This window comes from Carcharhinus amblyrhynchos, chromosome 26 (assembly GCF_965287045.1).
Source record: "Carcharhinus amblyrhynchos chromosome 26, sCarAmb.v2.hapA, whole genome shotgun sequence".
In the NCBI taxonomy this organism is placed as follows: Eukaryota; Metazoa; Chordata; class Chondrichthyes; order Carcharhiniformes; family Carcharhinidae; genus Carcharhinus; species Carcharhinus amblyrhynchos.
Window position 1 is genome coordinate 26,875,622 of NC_137349.1, and position 18,584 is coordinate 26,894,205.

The 18,584-nt window shown below is 44.7% G+C and overlaps 1 protein-coding gene across 2 annotated transcripts in view; it reads right to left on the reverse strand.

Annotated features, from left to right (window-relative positions):
* cers4a (ceramide synthase 4a) overlaps positions 1-18,584 on the reverse strand; it is a 75,837-nt gene that overhangs the window by 40,032 nt on the left and 17,221 nt on the right. The window contains exon 1 of one of the 2 annotated variants that reach the window (XM_080212945.1): positions 448-466. The exons of the other annotated variant lie outside the window; for it this stretch is intronic. The gene's annotated coding sequence lies outside the window, so the exon portion shown is untranslated. Of the gene's footprint in view, positions 1-447; positions 467-18,584 lie in introns of those variants that run through there. 2 annotated transcript variants of the gene reach the window in all.

Genomic DNA, 18,584 nt, shown 5'->3' on the forward strand with positions numbered 1-18,584 from the left:
CAATGTGAGTGGCACGAGGGTTAACCCTCCCCCTCCCCCACTATATAAATATCACTCTATTTTCTATTGTCTTCAGCTCTGATAGAGGATCATCCAGACTCAAAATGTTAGCTCTGTCCCGTCTCCACAGATGCTGTCAGAGCTGCTGCAATTTTCCAGCATTTTCTGGGGTTTTTTGTATTAAAATAAAGGCACCCACCTGCCTGCTCATTTATATATAAAAAAAGTATTTCTTTCAACAACACTTGGCTAGCATCTTTCAATCAACGCCAAGAACAAATGAACTGATCGTTTGTTTAGTGCTGTTGTTGGGTTCTGTTTATACACAAATAATGACTGATCTTCAAAACATAATCCAGAGGATGTAATAAAGGTGCTCCATAAAAAGTGGACTGATCACGTTCTGTAAAGCATGGAATGGATTGTTGGGAATCGGCAGCAACAAACCTGTGCCCTCCAGCAGTGACAAAACACAAGGTAGCCCTTCCACACAAACTACAGAGACTATTTGTTTCTAAGACAGTGCGTCAACAATCTTTCTTCCCAAGGACAATCCCACACTGTCAAAGGAAATAGTCACAACCCCATCACTCGGAATCTTCAAGACCTATCTTGCCATTATTTCCATTTAGAGGTATCTCATCATCAGGACCACCATTTCAGCAGGCTGGTTTAGCTGCATATAAGTCGGCAGAGCACGGATGTTAGCCAGCGACGCTTACAGAACCAAAGCAGCAATATGATATTTATCTTCCTACACACTCTCTTTACTGGCAGGCTGTTAATGTTTAACCTTTGCATCTTATTTAAATATTTTCCATTGCTGCCGTACACTTATTTTACAATTTTTCCTGCTATTTAATCCAGGCAAGGCCCCCAACCTGATCACCTCCTACACTGAACCTAATGAATATCATTTTCCCCAAAAGCTCACCCATTTTCTTTTTAAACATGAGCGAGCTATCTTGGATCTGGTGTTATGTAATGAGGCGGGTAGAATTAGGGACCTTGCAGTGAAGGATCCCCTTGGGGAGAGTGATCATTGTATGGTGGAGTTTCTGGTGCAGATGGAGGAGGAGAAAGTGGGTTCCCGGACACGCGTCCTTTGTTTGAACAGAGGGGAGTACAGTAAGATGAGAGAAGAATTGGCAAATGTGGACTGGGGGAGCGCGTTGGAGGGAAGGTCTGCTGAGGAGCAGTGGAGGATCTCTAAGGAGATCTTTCTTGGTGCTCAGCAGAAATTTATTCCGATGGTCAAAAAGGACAGTAGGAGGAGAGGTAATAAGCCGTGGATAACAAAGGAGGTGAAGGAAAGTGTTAAATTAAAAGTGGAGGCGTTTAGAGTAGCTAAAAGTAGTGGGCGAGAAGAGGATTGGGAGAGGTTTAAATGTCAACAAAGATTGACAAAGAAGTTGATAAAGAAGGGTAGGAGAAACTATGAAGCTGGGCTAGCGCTTAATATAAAAAAGGATAGCAAGAGTTTTTATAAATATATAAAAAGGAAGAGGCTGGCTAGGGTGAACGTTGGTCCCTTAGAGGATGAGAAGGGGGACCTAGTGGTAGGGGATGGGGATATGGCTGAGGTCTTGAATAACTTTTTTGTTTCTGTCTTCACGGACGAGGACGTGAATAATTTGCCGGGTGTTAGAGATGGAAAGGTGGTAGGACTGGAGGGTCTTAATGACATTACTGTTACTAGAGAGGCGGTGCTCGACAGACTGGAGGGGCTGATTGTGGACAAGTCCCCAGGACCGGATGGAATGCATCCGAGGGTTCTGAAAGAAATGGCGGAGGTGATAGTGGATGCCTTGGTGGTTATTTTCCAGACGTCGCTGGATTCCGGGGAAGTGCCGGAAGATTGGAAAACGGCTAATGTTACGCTGTTGTTTAAGAAGGGTGCCAGGCAAAAGGCAGGGAATTATAGGCCGGTTAGTTTAACGTCTGTTGTAGGTAAAATGTTAGAATCCGTCATCAAGGAGGAAATAGCGAGGCATCTTGAGGGGAATTGCTTGATAGAGCAGACGCAGCACGGTTTTGTTAAAGGGAAGTCGTGTCTGACAAATTTACTGGAGTGCTATGAGGATGTGTCTAAGGCGGTGGATAGAGGAGAGCCGGTGGATGTGGTCTTTCTGGATTTTCAGAAGGTGTTTGACAAGGTACCTCACAAGAGGTTATTGCAGAAGATCAGGGGACATGGAGTTGGGGGTAGGGTGTTAGCGTGGATAGAGGATTGGTTGTCAAATAGGAGGTAGAGAGTGGGGGTCAATGGGTGCTATTCGGATTGGCCGATGGTGACTAGTGGAGTGCCCCAGGGGTCGGTGCTGGGGCCTCAGCTATTTACCATTTATATAGATGATCTGGAGGAGGGAACCGAGTGTATGGTGTCGAAATTTGCTGATGACACCAAGATTGGTGGAACGGCAAATTGTGCGGAGGGGGTGGAGAGTCTGCAGAAGGATCTAGATAGGCTGGGCGAATGGGCCAGGAAATGGCAAATGGAATTTAATGTTGGCAAGTGTGAGGTGGTCCACTTTGGTAGGAATAATGGTAGGAAGGATTATTACTTACGTGGCGAAAAACTGCAGCAGGCGACGGTGCAGAGGGACCTCGGGGTCCTTGTGCATGAGTCGCAAAAACCCAGCTTGCAGGTGGTCAGGAAGGCGAATGGGATGCTGGCCTTCACAGCGAGGGGGATTGAATATAAAAGTAGGGAGGTCTTGATGCGGCTGTATAGGGCATTGGTGAGGCCGCAGCTGGAGTACTGTGTGCAGTTTTAGGCGCCGTACTTGCGCAAGGATATTTTGGCCTTGGAGGGAGTGCAGAGGACGTTTACTAGGCTGATGCCGGAGTTGAGGGGGTTGAGCTATGAGGAGAGGCTGAATAAATTAGGCTTGTACTCGTTAGAGTTTAGAAGAATGAGGGGAGATCTCATTGAGACGTATAAGATGATGAATGGGATGGATAGGATAGAGGTGGAGAGACTCTTCCCACTCAGAAAGGATAGTAGGACTAGGGGGCACAGCCTCAAGATAAAGGGGGGGCGGTTTAGAACGGAGTTGAAGAGGAACTTCTTCACTCAAAGGGTGGTGAATCTCTGGAATTCTCTGCCCGTTGAAGTGGTGGAGGCTACCTCGCTAAATATTTTTAAGACGCGGGTTGATGGGTTTTTGATAAGAGAGGGGATTAAGGGTTATGGGGAGAGGGCGGGAATGTGGAACTGAGCCACGACAGATCAGCCATGATCTTATTGAATGGCGGGGTAGGCTTGAAGGGCTAGATGGCCTACTCCTGCTCCTATTTCTTATGTTCTTACGTTCTTCATTAGTAAAAAGTCTGACAACACCAGGTTTTAGTCTAACCGATTTATTTGATAGTAAACGCACAAGCTTTCGAGGTTTCCCTCTTCGTCAGGTGAATCCTCGAAAGCTTGTGCGTTTACTATCAAATAAATCGGTTGGACTAAAACCTGGTGTTGTCAGACTTTTTACTGTGTTTACCCCAGTCCAATGCCGGCACATCCACATCATCCCTTCATTAGCCCAGAGATAAAGTTGCATTTCTTGCCTTGTTGGAGTAGCATCACAGAGACAATTGTCCAGAACGCATTGGCAAAAAAAAATTTAGTCTTCTTGCCATAAACAAATATCTTCCCTATTCCAGGCGCATCTTTGTTTAATTAGAATCCCCCGCTACTATAAATACGTTAAAACGCATCTCTCGAATTTGACTACAGGTTTAATTCCCTTTCACAGTCTTGGCAGTCTCCAAATAGGCACTCAGTAATTTAATCAACCCCTCCAGTATTTCTCAGTTCAATTTGAAAGGGATTTGTTCAGATCGTTTTTATTTAAACGATCACAAAGAATGTCAAAGCTCACAACGTGTATTGGTATCATTCCGTAAATATACTGCAATTACACACTTGAGGGACAACTGAAGTATTCACACAGCCCTACACTTTGTTGGCTGGGCGACTGGCTTGTGATGCACAGCGATGCCAACAGCGTGGGTTCAATTCCCATACCGGCTGAGGTTATTTGTGAAGGCTCTGCCTTCTCAACCTGGCCCCTTGCCTGAGGTATGGTGACCCTCGGGTTAAATCATCACCAGCCAGCTCTACCCTGTCAAAGGGGAGAGCAGCCTATGGTCATCTGGGGCTACGGCAACTTTATTTAAATGCTGGTGTTACACAAAATGATGCCAGACACAAATCCAAAGCTGAACTTTAACAACACTTTCTACCGTTAAAACCCAACTAAAGAAAGGATGTGCTTGAGGATCAACATTCAAGGGCCTGTCCTGGCAGAGCTTAGCAATCGCACTTCCAGAACTGCACTCACGACAGAAAGGAGAAAGCTGTATCAGAATTCTAAGCAACTCAAATCATTCCACATCCAGATTTAATAGCATTCAGCGAGATAGTGAGATAAAACCTCTACCCATCTGCTCTACACTTTAACAACAGGAGAGAACAAAGATCACCAATTAGCGATGATCCATTGACACCGTGCTGCACAGGAATGAGTCATTCTTCAGCAATATTTCACTTGTAGCAATTCCTCTCGGACAAGGATATTGCAGATAGTGAAACATCTTCAGGTCATGGAGGATAAAGATCAACATGGTCCATTTTCCAGTCAACAGTTTAAAATTGTTTTGGGAGTTGGCAGTGTGGAGTGGGACACCTTGCCCACATGTGTAATGCCCAAAGTCCACTTGATGCAATATTTATCAGCATCTAGTTGAGATCAGGGTCAAAATTTGATTTGAGGACCATTCTGGGGCAAAAGCAGAGGTGCTATTTTAGGCTGAAAACATATTTCTCGACTAGTGAGTCCCTGCAATAATTCAAGTTTGAAAGAGATTTCCCAGGCAGCAGCTTCGATTTCAACATTTTCCTCCCACTCTACAACCCTGGGCCTAAGAGTTTAAAGTTTAGTGAAGTTACTATGAAAATCCCCTAGTCGCCACACTCCAGCGCCTGTTCGGGTAACACAGAGAGAATTTAGCAGGGCCAATGCACCTAACTTTCAGACTTTTTGGTCAACTGTCCAGAATTGTCCTGGAGTCTCTCTCCTGCACATTTAAAACCTCAAGGATATTATAATAAGTGACCTTTTGTCATTTTAACTCCTTGGTTTATTAGTTATACAAGTATTGGAGATGGGTTAACGGCTGTTTAACCAAAGCGTTCAGAGTTGGGGAATTAGGTGAAGGAATCTCCAAGAATACATCTGACCAGAGCTGGCAACTCAAACATCACAAAGGGAGTAAAAGGTCCTCTAAAGAATCATTGAGAAGTGGGTCATGCAAAGAGCTGTTGCCTGGGACACTGGCAAGAATGCATAATCACACAGCCATGGTGGTATCAACCCTACACTGCCCATAGCAACAGCAACAGAGTGCTAGCACAGCAGCACGGAGAGGCTGATTTTCATTTTGTTACACAAAACAAACAAAAATAGGGGAGGTGATGGCCTAGCGATATTATCGCCAGACTATTATTCCAGAAACTCAGCTAATGTTCTGGGGACCCGGGTTCGAATACCACCACAGCAGATGGTGGAATTTGAATTCAATATAAAAAAAATTTGCAATTAAGAATCTACTGATGACTGTGAAACCATTGTCGATTGTCAGAAAAATCCACCTGCTTCACTAATGTCCTTTAGGGAAGGAAATCCATCGTTCTTATCTGGTCTGGCCTACATGTGACTCCACAGCCACCCAGTAATGCGGTTGACTCTTAAAGTGTCCTCACTCAACGAGGGATCAGCAATAAATGCTGGGCATTTATCCCACGAATGAATAAAAACAAACAAACAAAAATAGGCTGAATTCCCTCAGTGCAACTTTTAGTGCCTCGATTAATTAATTTTGCATCAAATTTGGCATGCACTTCACAAAAGCAAACAGGTAGTGACTTTAAAACAAACAAAAATACACCAGGAATGTTAGGAAATACGTTAACTAATGAAAGATGGGCAGACATGGTGGCACAACGGTTAGCACTGCTGCCTCACAGCTCCAGGGACCCAGGTTCGATTCCTGGCTTGGGTCACTGTTTGTGTGGAGTTTATACATTCTCCCCATTTCTGCATGGGTTTCCTCCCCCAGTCCAAAGATATGTGGGTTAGGTGGATTGGCCACGTTAAATTGTCCCGTAGTGTTAGGAGGACTGGCTAGGGTAAATGCATGGGATTATGGGGATAGGACTTGGATGGGATTGTGGTCGGTGCAGACTCGATGGGCCGAATGGCCTCCTTCTGCACTGTAGGATTCTATGATTCTCAGACAGCACAAAGAAAATTCAATCCTAAAGGCAAATTATACAATCTGGGCAGCATAGAGATGGAGAGTTTGAGTTGAACATCCAGGTACTGAACAAAAATAGCTTGGGGTGGCAGAAAATATTTAAATTAAACAACTGCATTGACAGGGTCAGGCTTTTGGCCAACTAGGTGTGCATTTTTGAGATTCAACTTTTATTTTTAGGACACAGCTGAACTGTCCTGTGCGGATCAGTTTCATTCAAGTAATTAACCCATTTACAACGGCAAGATCAAAGGCATGAATTGTAAGTGACCTTCACCAGCCTTCCAACCATCCCAGATATCTGCACTCCTTGTCTGTTTTGTATTCTTGCTTTTCATCACCCCTGTTGGCAGGGTGCCTGTAGCTTAGGTCAATAAATCTTGAATTCTGTCCATAAACCACTATACTTCTAGCTCCTTCTTTAAGATGCTTCTTAAATCTAAAGAGGAAATGCTGGAAAATCTCAGCAGGTCTGGCAGCATATGTAAGGTGAGAAAAGAGCTGACGTTTGAGTCCAGGTGACCCTTTGTCAAAGCTAAAAGGCATAGAAAGTGGGAGATATTTATACTACAGGGTGAGGGAATGAAAGATGAGTCACAGCCACAGAAACCCAGGGGAAAAAAACTGTCCACAGAGAGAACAAAGGATGTGAATGGCCAAACAGCAGAGAACCTGTAAACTGTGACAGATGAAGATGTTTTGGGGAGGGGGTGAGTGAGATAGGACAGAGGTACAAGGCAGAAAAGGGGAAGTGGTGGGGGAGGAAAGGTAAAGGAAGGGGAATGGAAAATGAAAGTCATTTAAAAAAAAGTAGAGAACAGTAAAAAAAAATAAAGTAGAATGAAAACAAAAGGGGACAAGGTGGGGTAGAGCAAATCATCTGAAGAAGTTGTTGAATTCGATGTTGAGACTGGAAGGCTGGAAAGTGCCTAGCTGGAGATGAGATGCTGTTCCTCCAGTTTGCATTGAGCTTCACTGGAACATTGCAGCAAGCCAAGGACAGACGTGTGGGCATGAGAGCAGTGTGTTAAAATGACAAGTAACTGGAAGGTCAAGGTCCTGACTGCGCACAGATCGAAGGTGCTCAGCAAAGCAATCAGCCAGTCTACGCTTGGTTTCTCCGATATAGAGAAGACCACATTGGGAGCAGCGAATGCAATACACCAAATTGAAAGAGATGCAAGTGAAACACTGCTTAATCTGGAATGAGTGTTTTGGAGCTTGGATGGTGAGCATGGAAGATGTAAAGGGACAGGTATTACACCTTCTGTGATTGCATGAGAAGGTGCCATGAGTGACGGGAAAGGTGTTGGGTATAATGGAGAAGTGGACTAGGGTAGGAGGGAATGGTCTCTGCAGAATGCTAACAGAGGAAGTGAAGGGAAGATGTGCTTGGAGGCGACATCATGCTGAACTTAGTGAAAATGGCGGAGGATTATGCTTTGCATGTGGAGACAGGTGGGTGAAATGTGAGAACAAGGGGACACTGTCCTTGTTCTGGGAGAGAGGGGAGGGGAGGGGATGAGGATCTTGGCGTGAGAGATGCACTGCACGCTGTTGAGGACTCTGTCGACAACTGCAGACGGGAATCCACAGTTGAAGAAAAAGGAGCAGATATCAGAAGCACCACTTTGGAATGTGGCATCATCGGAACAAATACGATGGAGGCGAAGGAGCTGAGAGAAAGGGATGGAGTCCTTACAGGATGTAGGGTATGAACAGCTGTATCCAGATAGCTGTGGGAGTCAGTGGGTTTGTCATGAATATTGGTAGAGGGTCTATTGCTGGAAATGGAGACAGAAAGGGAAGGGAAGTGTCCGAGATGGACCAGGTGAAGGCAATGGAGGGGTGGAAACTGGAAGCAAAGTTGATGAATTTTGCGAGGTCTGGATGAGAGCATGAAGCGGCACCAAAATAGTCATTGATGTACTGGCAAAGGAATTGTGGGAGGGGACCTGGGTAGGCCTGGAACAAGGAATGTTCCACATACCCCATAAAAAGACAAGCGTAGCTAGGACCCATGTGGGTACCCACTGCTACTCCTTTGATTTGGAGAAAGTGGGATGAGTTAAAGGAGAAGTTGTTGAGAGATAGAACGAGTTCAGACAGGCAGAGGAGAGCGGTGGTGGATGGGAATTGTTCAGGCTTCATTTCAAGAAAGAAACAAAGAGCCCTCAGGCTGTCCTGGTGTGGGATGGAAGTGTAGAGAGATTACACATCCATGGTGAATAGGAGGCAGTTAGGGCCTGTGAACTGGAAGCTGTCAATATGACGCAGGGCATCAGAGGAATCCTGGATGTAGGTAGGGAGGGAATGGATTGGGGGCGGGTGAGGATGGAGTTAAGGTAAGAGGAAATAAGTTCAGTGGGGTAGGAGCATGCTGACACAATGGGCCTAGAAGGACAGTCCTTATTGTGGATTTTGGGAAGTAGGTAGAAGCAGGCTGTCTGGGGTTGGGACACTATGAGGTTAAAACCTAAAATTAAAACCTATGTCCCTGACAATGAGTGGAAAAAGCCGAGTAATTGCGATTTCATTTTCCAGCAAATAGTGGATCAATAGTAGGCGGCACCGTGGCACAGTGGTTAGCACTGCTGCCTCACAGATCCAGGGACTTTGGTTCAACTCCCAGCTTGTGTGACTGTGTGAAGTTTGCACGTTCTCCCCATGTGTGCGTGGGTTTCCTTTAGTGCTCCAGTTTCTTCCCACAGTCCAAAGATATGCAGGTTAAGTGTACTGGCCATGCTAAATTGCCCCTTAGTGTTCTGAGAAGTGTAAATTAGATGGATTAGTGGGGTAAAAATGTGGGGTTGTTGTCTGTGCAGACTCGATGGGCCAAATGGTCTCCTTCTGCACTGTGGACATTGAATTGCTACACTGCAGGAGGCAGCCATTCAGTCCATCAGGTGTGCATTGACTCTCCAACAGAGCATCTTACCCAGGCACTATCACCATTAACCCGCGTATTTACCCCACTTATCCCCCTATCTTACACATCTTGGACACCAAGGGAAAGTTTAGCATGGTCTAACCCCCTAACCTGAGTTTGGGAGGAAACCAGAGCACCCGGAAGAAAACCCATACAAATCAGGGAGAAATTCCACACAGATGGTCACCCAAGTTTGGAATTGAACCCAGGGCGCTGGTGCTGTGAGGCTGTAGTGCTAACCACTGTGCCGCCTAATGGTGAGAATAGAATGAAACAAATTATTAACTGTTTGTTGATTTGGAAAAGGGGTTACTGCCTTGTCAATTAGTTAAAGATGAATGTTAGCCTTTTAAGTGCATCTTAGGCCATTTGAGATCCAATGCTTTTAGGTACTGCCTAAATGGATCTTAGATCGAAGGGAAGAATTTAAATCAGAAAAAATACAAATGAAATTAGCTTATAGTCCAGAAAGTAGTTGGTGAAGAATGGCACCGAAGCCAATCTTTATTCCAGCCTATTAATTTACAGAGTGAACCATGAAGCATCCGGATGATCATTTAAAACAGCAAGGCACAGTAGGCTATAGACCAAGTGTCAGTAAATGGGATTAGTACAGATTGGTATTTGATTTTCAGCATGGACATGATGGGCTGAAGGGCCTGTTTCTGTGCTGTGTGACTCTATAATTACAAGCAAACACCACCTAATCCAACCATACAATTTACATAAAAGTTTCTTTGTACATGCTCAAGTAAAACCCCCAATCAATGCCCTGTACCAGTATATAATTAAACATAATGGATATATAATTAACACTTTGGGCCATCCAAATTTTAAGCTTATATAAAGGTGTTAGATGTCCCGTTTAGAGCAGAAAGCTAAAAGGGAACCCAATCCCAAAATATTTTTTAAATGATTCTTGTTAAACTAATTTTATCCTAAATCCAGATCACATTACTAGTTATTCCTGAATGTAAAGTGGTTTTTGTCAAACTCTTAGGTGAGGTGGGTCAGCTCCCGAAGCATCCCCCCATAATGATGGGAAGCTCAGGGATCCCAGCTTTACAGCCGTACCAGCTTATAGCAGAACAAGAATTAGTTTTTCTGTACAAATACTCTGCCCTTCCCTCCTCATTGGCACTCAGTTCCTTGGGCAAGCAACCAATCTATCACTCGTCCTAGTTCGGTGAGGAAGTTTTTAGCAAGTAGCAGACCTGCATGGATAATCCAGCTCCGCTGTATAAAAGGACATTAATTTATAATGTCCATCACATTTGTTTACTGCCAAAGATGGGATCAGATCATTATTTTGTGACTATCGACGACGAGGTTATTTTCAGAGGGAGCAGATCAGCTGTCAGTTGTTGGCACACTTTTAGAAAGCATTTGTTCACAAACGCCAGCCTTAGCCAATGTGCAGGATGAACTCCAAGCCGGGGCCAAGCCTTGTTTCCACCCCCAGCAAGGAAAGCCATTAACTAGCAAGGTTGACACAACAAGCTGCTAATCATAACATTGCAGTTGTCATGGTTCTCTTTTTAAACTTCACAAAGTAGTTGGGTTCAGTGAAGGATGCAGCAGGAGCGGATTCACCTTATATTAAAATGGCAGAGATCATGGGAGGGGGGGGATTCTCCCAACTCTTGTTGACGTATGGCGGGCATGGGGAGGAAGAACACAGCAGGATGTGACACCCAGAAATCAGTTTCACGCCGGTATGAATTTACAGCAGGATTTTCCATTGGTGCTCTGCAATGGCGGGTTGGAAAAACCTGCAAGAAGACAGCAGGAGCCTCATGTGCATCCTGTCAACGGATCCCACCAGATACCCTGTGATGCCAGCAGGAGATAAAATGACAGCATGAAACACATTTGGAAACACTGTAGTGAGCAAATGTTGGGACTCATCTCAATAATCCCTGGAGTTAGATCTGGAGCTCAGGATGGAGACTGCATGCAACCCTGTACCCGAGAACATCACTGCAGTGGGTCAAGGGTGCATCAACCCAGCAAGAGTCCCACCTTCAGGAGAGGATTAAGATGGGGTTATTGAGGTGTCAGTGCTCACCTTCACTAGGCAAAGGGACCTGCACCTTATTTTGAGCTTTGGACATAGGGCAGAATGCTCCCATTTTGAGACTAAGGGAATCTTCCAGATTCCGTGTCCTGGAGGAGGTCCATCTTTTGGCCTCAGAATGTTCCTGGAGATCCATCTTCATTTTCACGAGGTCCACCTTCTTTCTTCAATCGTTGATCTGTGATGTTGGGCAACTTTTCAATATGGTGCCTGGACACAATGCCAGATTACATGCCATTCAGGTTTGCCCCACTACCGAACAGTTCAGTGCAGCTGAATGCACAATTAATGAAACCAGGTCAGAAGATTTGGCATGTTTTCCTGCTGGCCTCTGCAGCAGGAAATACTCCATATTCCCTCCCCCACCACTTAGTCTCAAAATGGGAGAATTTTGCTCCATGTCCAAAACTCAAAACAAGATACAGGTCCTTTTGCCCAGTGAAGGGCACCAATACTTCAGTAACACCCATCCTAATCCTTCCCTGAAGGTGGGGCTGGACTCATGCTAGTACACCGCCATGTGATTATTCATCACATTTGGTCTAGACAGTGCATAAAGGATCCGAACACAAAGGATATCACAGCCAAGTCTAATCCATCTTACAGTCAGAGGAATTACTTACAGAAGCAGGGGCCCCCAACTCTGTCCTCTGTCTCAAACATAGGTCTTTACCCACCAATAGCCCTTAATACTGCTCTGACATAAAATGATACAATACAGGCCAAGGACTGAAGTAGACTTTTCCAATTTTAGCTGCTCCATCATTGATGGTCATGTCTTCAGCCAAAGCTCTAGAATTTCTTCCAGTATGCTAAATGCAAGCTCCAGTTGAAAATCAGAGCCAGTGATTAGAATATCTTGGTTAAAAAGCCAATGTAGCTGTGACACCATTCTTGCAATTTTACTGTTATTTTCTCTTTAAAGGGAGATCAGTGGGATCAGAGGATTGGGTAAGGATGATCTAAAAATAATGCCTTTCAGATTATATATGCTCACACTAGCTGATCCCACATGTATTATTTTATATTTATTCACCGTAAAATTTTTACCATATTGCATCCGACCTACATTTGATTCCCAGCTTGGGTCTTTGTCTATGTGGAGTTTGCACATTCTTCCCCTGTCTGCATGGGCTTCCTCTGGGTGCTCCGGTTTCCTCCCACAGCCTAAAGATGTGTGGGTTAGGTTGATTGGCCATGCTAAATCGCCTCTTAGTATCAGGGGACTAGCTAGAATAAATACATGGGGTTATCAGGATATGGCCTGGGTGGGATTGTGGTTGGCACAGACTCAATGGGCCAGATGGCCTCCTTCTGCACTGTAGGATTCTGTGATTACTGGTCTAAATCGCATAGTCAAACCTCTTTATACTTACTAACTTTTGACAAACCTTTGAACCACCAAATTTACTACTGCAGGCTTGTAACTAGCGAGGGTACCACAGCAGTTTCCTGTGGAATCATACCGTTTTCTTAAGCAGTGCTTGGATGAAGCTTCATGTCAAAATGCAAATTACAAGTTACATAAAGGGGATGCAATTCAATTAAATTTCAACAAAAGCAAGCCACCCCTAAATAACCCAGAGTCCAGTGAACAAGGACAAGCAGTTGAGGAGATTCCATTTATTACCATTTCAGAAACCACCCACCCCGCCCCCTCTCCCCATGCTAATTAAAGAGCTATTTAAACTCCTGGTCTCTTCCAGCCAGAAGTGGTTACGCCACTGACATCCATCACCACTTGATGCAAGTTGTCCTTCACTGCAGTTGACAAAAATAAAGATTGGAAACTGTCATCATTAGATTTCAACTGGATGGTCTAAAACTGCCCTGCAAGCAGACAGAACTTCCCTCCTTCAAATCAGTTATTAAATGTAAAAGCACAACGCTAGCCTTCATTCCTCCTTCTTGTCACCCTCACCTCTACTGTAGATGTCCCCATTATATTTCTGAGTCCTCCTTCACTAACTAGTAAAAGAAATGGGGGTAAACGTGGCTTGTTGGAGATGGGGAAAAATTCCAAACACACAAATCAGGGCAGGAGGGATAGGAATCAAACTAGACAAATACTAGGGCACATCAGGGTGGGGTGATGTGTTTGTTCTAACAGAAGCTTTCACATGGACTTGCTTCTGCCCGTTCCCTGGTCATTTCCCCTCAGTGGGCACCTGTTTAAACAGAAACAAGGTGCAGTTGTTGCCATAGGCACAATAATGGTAACTGTAGTAACCTTTGTTTCAGTCACATTAATTAAGTTAGGAAACTAGCTCCAGGTGTTGCTAATGAGCCAAACAGAAACTCTTTCTTGGGAGAGGATGTTATCAGGACAGTGAGGTTATGTTAATCCACTGCCTGTCACCATAGACACTCAAACTCCACAAATGTCCAAAGCAACATAGTCAAGCTTTCTTTTTGAAATTCAGAATGGGAACAGAGTTCAGGAAAATCACCAATATTTTAAAAAAAAAGGAAAAAAAGTTAGGAGGCAATGACTTTCCCAAGTTTAATTACCAAAAGCCCATACAGATTATAGCCTTGCTGTATGCCCTCTTCAGAGCCAGCCAATGGAAAATAAATCTGCAAAGAATATGGCTATTACACACTTTGTCTCCACTGAAATTATTTTGCAGAACTTTCCGTATCTCTAGTTTGACCTAGTCTCTCTTGCCCATCACCCTAGTGTTCACTGGCCTTCATTGCAATGCCTCAACGTTTTCAACCCGATTTTCAAATCTCTTGGTGGCCTTGCCTCTTCTCACATCTCCGGTCACCTCCAGGCCTGCAATCCTCTCAGGTAGGGTGTCACTGTGGCACAGTGCCAGGAACTTAGGTTCAAATCCAGCCTTGGGTCACTGTGTGTGTGTGTGTGTGTGTGTGTGTGTGTGTTATATATATATAGTGTGTGTGTGTGTCTATGTGTGGAGTCTGCACGTTCTCCCTGTGTCTGCGTGGGTTTCTTCTGGGTGTTCCCGATTTCCTCCCAAACATCAGAGATGAATGGATTAGGTTGATTGGCTATGCTAAATCTACCCTTAGTGTTGGGGGGAGGGGGATTAGCAGCGTAAATACATGGGATTATGGGGATTGGGCATGTTGTTGGTGTGGACTCAAATGGGCCAAATGGCCTCCTTCTGCATTACAGGGATTCTATGACATCAGATCTCTGCACTACTCCAGTTCTGGAGTAACTTTTGCACATCCAATTTCACTCACTCCAACCTGGGTGGCTGTGTCTTGAGGTGCACAAGTCCTATGCTCTGGAACTTCCTCCCTAAACATTTACCTCCCACTCCTCCATTATTGCATTTTTTAATAGCTAGGTCTTTGACCAAACTTTCATCATTGGTCCCAATAATCTTGTGTGTTTTGCTGCAAAGCGCTACTCAAGAACATTCCTTTGAAACATGTTAAATTATACCCAATTCTTTTAGCTAACGGGACTGAACCATTTGTTATATTCTCTCTCATAGCGCTTCCACTACAACCGATTTCCCATCAATTGCCGAAAAGGAAATGAGTCTTAGCAGCTGGTGATGTCACTAATCGCATGTGGGTTTTGCAGAGATCGCAAAACATGTAGCAGCCTTTAAACCTCACAGTTTCTTCCATCTAACAAATTCATGGTAGGACTTATCTTAGTACTGGTGAATAAAAATTGTTGTGAGTTTTAGTACCAACATCAGCATTAATGAAAATTCTCTCCATTCTGTCCTATCCCATGTTACTATGGTAATGGGTTAAATACACAGTTAAGTTTCATCTGCATGGCTCCAGCAATGTATTACAGCTCCAGTCTCAGAGGCGTCACTATCATCCCTCGGAACATCCATTCTCACACCAGCTGTCTTGTGGCATCTGAATTCATTTGTGCCAAGGCCTTATGCCTACCTGGAATTTCGTTGAAATTTGTCACTCAGAGTTAGGTCCCTTGGTACAAGTTATTAGGGGAGATTTCCATTCCTTCAGCATGGGCTGGAGAGGTCCATGCCTCAGCTTCTGCACACGTCATGTCCAATCAGGAGAAGTATTATATACTGAATCAGTGAGCATCATGTCTGTACCAGAAGCTGCAAGTGGGTGGCATGGGTTTCCTCCCACAGTCCAAAGATGTGCGGGTTAGATTGACTGGCCATGCTAAATTGACTGTACATGTATAGGTTAGAGAGAATTAGTGGGTAAAATTATGTATGGTTTGGGGTTAGGGCCTGGGTGGGATGGTGGTCGGTGCAGGCTCGATGGGCCGAAGGACCTCTTTCTGTACTGTAGGGTTTCTATGATTTATCTCTCACTAATGCTATTTGTGCTCACATTACTTTTCCCTCTATTATTTTGATAGAGGGGTTATTTTCTTGTTAAGTTTAGTTTTTTTAAAAGATAGAGAAAGGATTGAGGCACATTAAATCCACTCCATCCCACTCATTAGCCACAATTCTCCCATCCTGCTGTAGTAATTTTTTAGTGACGTGAGCCAGGAGATTCTCGCACCAGCCGATTTATGGGGTTCGTGCAAGTGTTCGCCACCCACTTGCAGCTTCCAGTGCTGGATTTCTGATGGCTTCTGCTCCGAGCCAGAAATTGGCGAGGAAGGGCAAAGACCATGTATGTGGCCATTGTAATATAATTTAAATACGATTAGTGGGCCAGGACTGAAGTCTCTGGGCCCACTAGCATCTCCCACCCCACCAGAATATTTCACTCCTGCAGAGATTACAATAGCTCCCCAAAGCCCGACCCCGCTGGAGTCGGCGGGGGGGATGGGGGTGGGGGGGGGGGGGGGGAATCAGGAGTCCCCAGATTGTCGGGGATGCCCCTGGGCACTGGCATCCTGGCAGTGCCAGCCTATGGCCCCGGCACTGTCCAAGGGGGCATACTGCAATGCCAAGGGGGTGGAGTCAATGGGTCCCGCTGCCACTCTACATTCAGATCAGCGGGGGAAGCCAGCTATAGGGGCGGGTGCTTGTCAGTCTGCTGTGGGGGTCGTGAGGCTGGCCAGCAATCAGGAGACCATCAGCCCAGGGCCGCTGTGCATATGCCAATCTCACCACTGACAGATCAGCGCAGGCACAGTGGCCCACTCAGCGCCATGCTGCCAGCCTCTTCAGTAGGAATAGGCCCTGCCTCTTAAAATTTAATGATATTCATTCTGGTGGTCTCTGCAGTGCACAAGAGTGTGGGAGATTCTTCTCTGAGCTCCCACTGAAAAATCCAGCATGAATGACTGCAGTTTTCATGCGAATACGACACTTAGAATTTTTTTGGGAGAATTCCACCTATTATTTCTGCTCTGGAGCTAGATTCGTCATGTCATGGAGGTGATTCCCATAGCCTCAGTGTCACCATTTCAATTCAGTTGAATCTGGCTTGATTCAGACTTGGCTACATTCAAAGTTCAACTTGAAAATTAAATGCAAATTTTATAGCATCGAGTGTAATCAGCCACCTATCAGCAGAAACACCTGTGCAAAATCTTTTCAAAAATATTTCACTGAGCTGTGAAGCATTTTGATTCAGACTGAAGATGTGAAAGATTAAACCCTCACTGGGTACGATCTCTAAGAGTGCTGGCTAGATGCAGGTACTTACTGCAGAAGCTTCTTCCTCTTTAGACAATGTCGATCACTCCATATGGTATCAAAAAATGGCTGAAGGCACTGGTAATTGCAAAGCCTCTGGCCCTGAAAACATCCCAGTTGCAGCACTGAAGATTTGTGCTCCAGGGCTAGCTGCACCTCCAGCAACACTGTTCCAGTAGAGCTACAAAATTGGCATCTAGCCAACAAGATGGAAAATTGCCAAGGAATGAACTGTGCACAAAGCAGTACAATCCAAACCTGACATCTTGTCAACCTACTCTCAAATCAGAAGAGTAATGGAAGGTGTCACTGATAGTGCTATACACTAGTAGCCTGCTGGCTGATGCTCAGTGTCAGTTCTGCCAGGATCACTGGGCTTTGGTCTAAACATAGGCAAAAGCTGAATTCCAAGGGGAGATGTGAATGATTGCCCTCAACATCAAGGCAAGGTTGACCAATTGTAGCATCAATGGGGAAATTCTCCACTGGTTGGAGTCACAGCTGTGCAAAAGAAGATGGTCATAGTTGGAGGTCAATCGTCACAGGCCCAAGGCTGCAGTGTCCTCAACCCAACTATCTTCAGCTGCTTCAATGACCTTTTCTTCAACATACGAGAAAAAACGTTCACCAATTTTTGTAGTATCTGGTTACAATTTCTCACAATTAAGCAATTTATCCCTGCAAGACTTTGACACCATTCAGATTTGGGCTGAATCAGAAGAATATCAGTTCAAACCCCCACTCCAGAGACTTGAGAGCACATTTCCTGATCTTCTTGTCTACGGGATGATAGGTTAAATCAAAACCCTGACTGCTCTCTGACAGATAAAAAATTCTTGACAGTATTATTCGAAAAGGATTGGACATTCTTCTAATACCCTGGTCAATATTTAATCCCTCAATCATCACAAATGGATTATCTATGTCTTTGCTATTTGTGATATTGCCTCTGAGGAAATCGGCTGCTGTGTTTCTGTATATCACAGCGACTGCATTTCAAAAAGCACACTGGGCCATCTAGAGATGGGAAAGGTGCCACATAAATGCAAGTTCTTTTTGGGACAAATTTCAATCTGCAGCCTCTTCCCAGCTAAAAGAAGAAACTATTGCCTGATTTATTTCAAATCAATAGAGTGATATTGGGAAGGCAAAGTAAAAGGCAAAGCAGACCCTGAAACACACAGTAAAAGAACAGTGACACTGATGTACTGAGGATTGTCTCTGCCTCTATGATCCGAAATCCCGAGGCCGTGTGCTTCTTTCTCCCTCAGTGCTGATGTCAGGACTGTCGCACCATTGACCTGTGCGAGATTCTTAACTAACAAAGGACCCAAAGGTAGGTGGGAATGTGGAATTGGAACCACGTTGAGATCAGCCATGATCTTATTGAATAGCAGAGCAAGCTCAAGGGGCCAAATGGCCTCCACTGGCTGCTCATGCAGCCATATGCTCAGTTGTTCTCAGAAACTCAAGGCTGGTAAAAGTCCCCTGCTTGGTTAGTCTCAGCTACCACTGAGCATCTGCAGATGTTTAAAAGCCAAGGGGAGACAATGGTTCACTGGTATTATCACTAGATTAATTATCCAGAAACTTGGCTAATGTTCGAGGGACCTGGGTTCAAATCATGGCAAATGAGGAAATTTGAATGCAATAAATAAAGATCTGGAATTAAGAATCTATTGATGGCCTT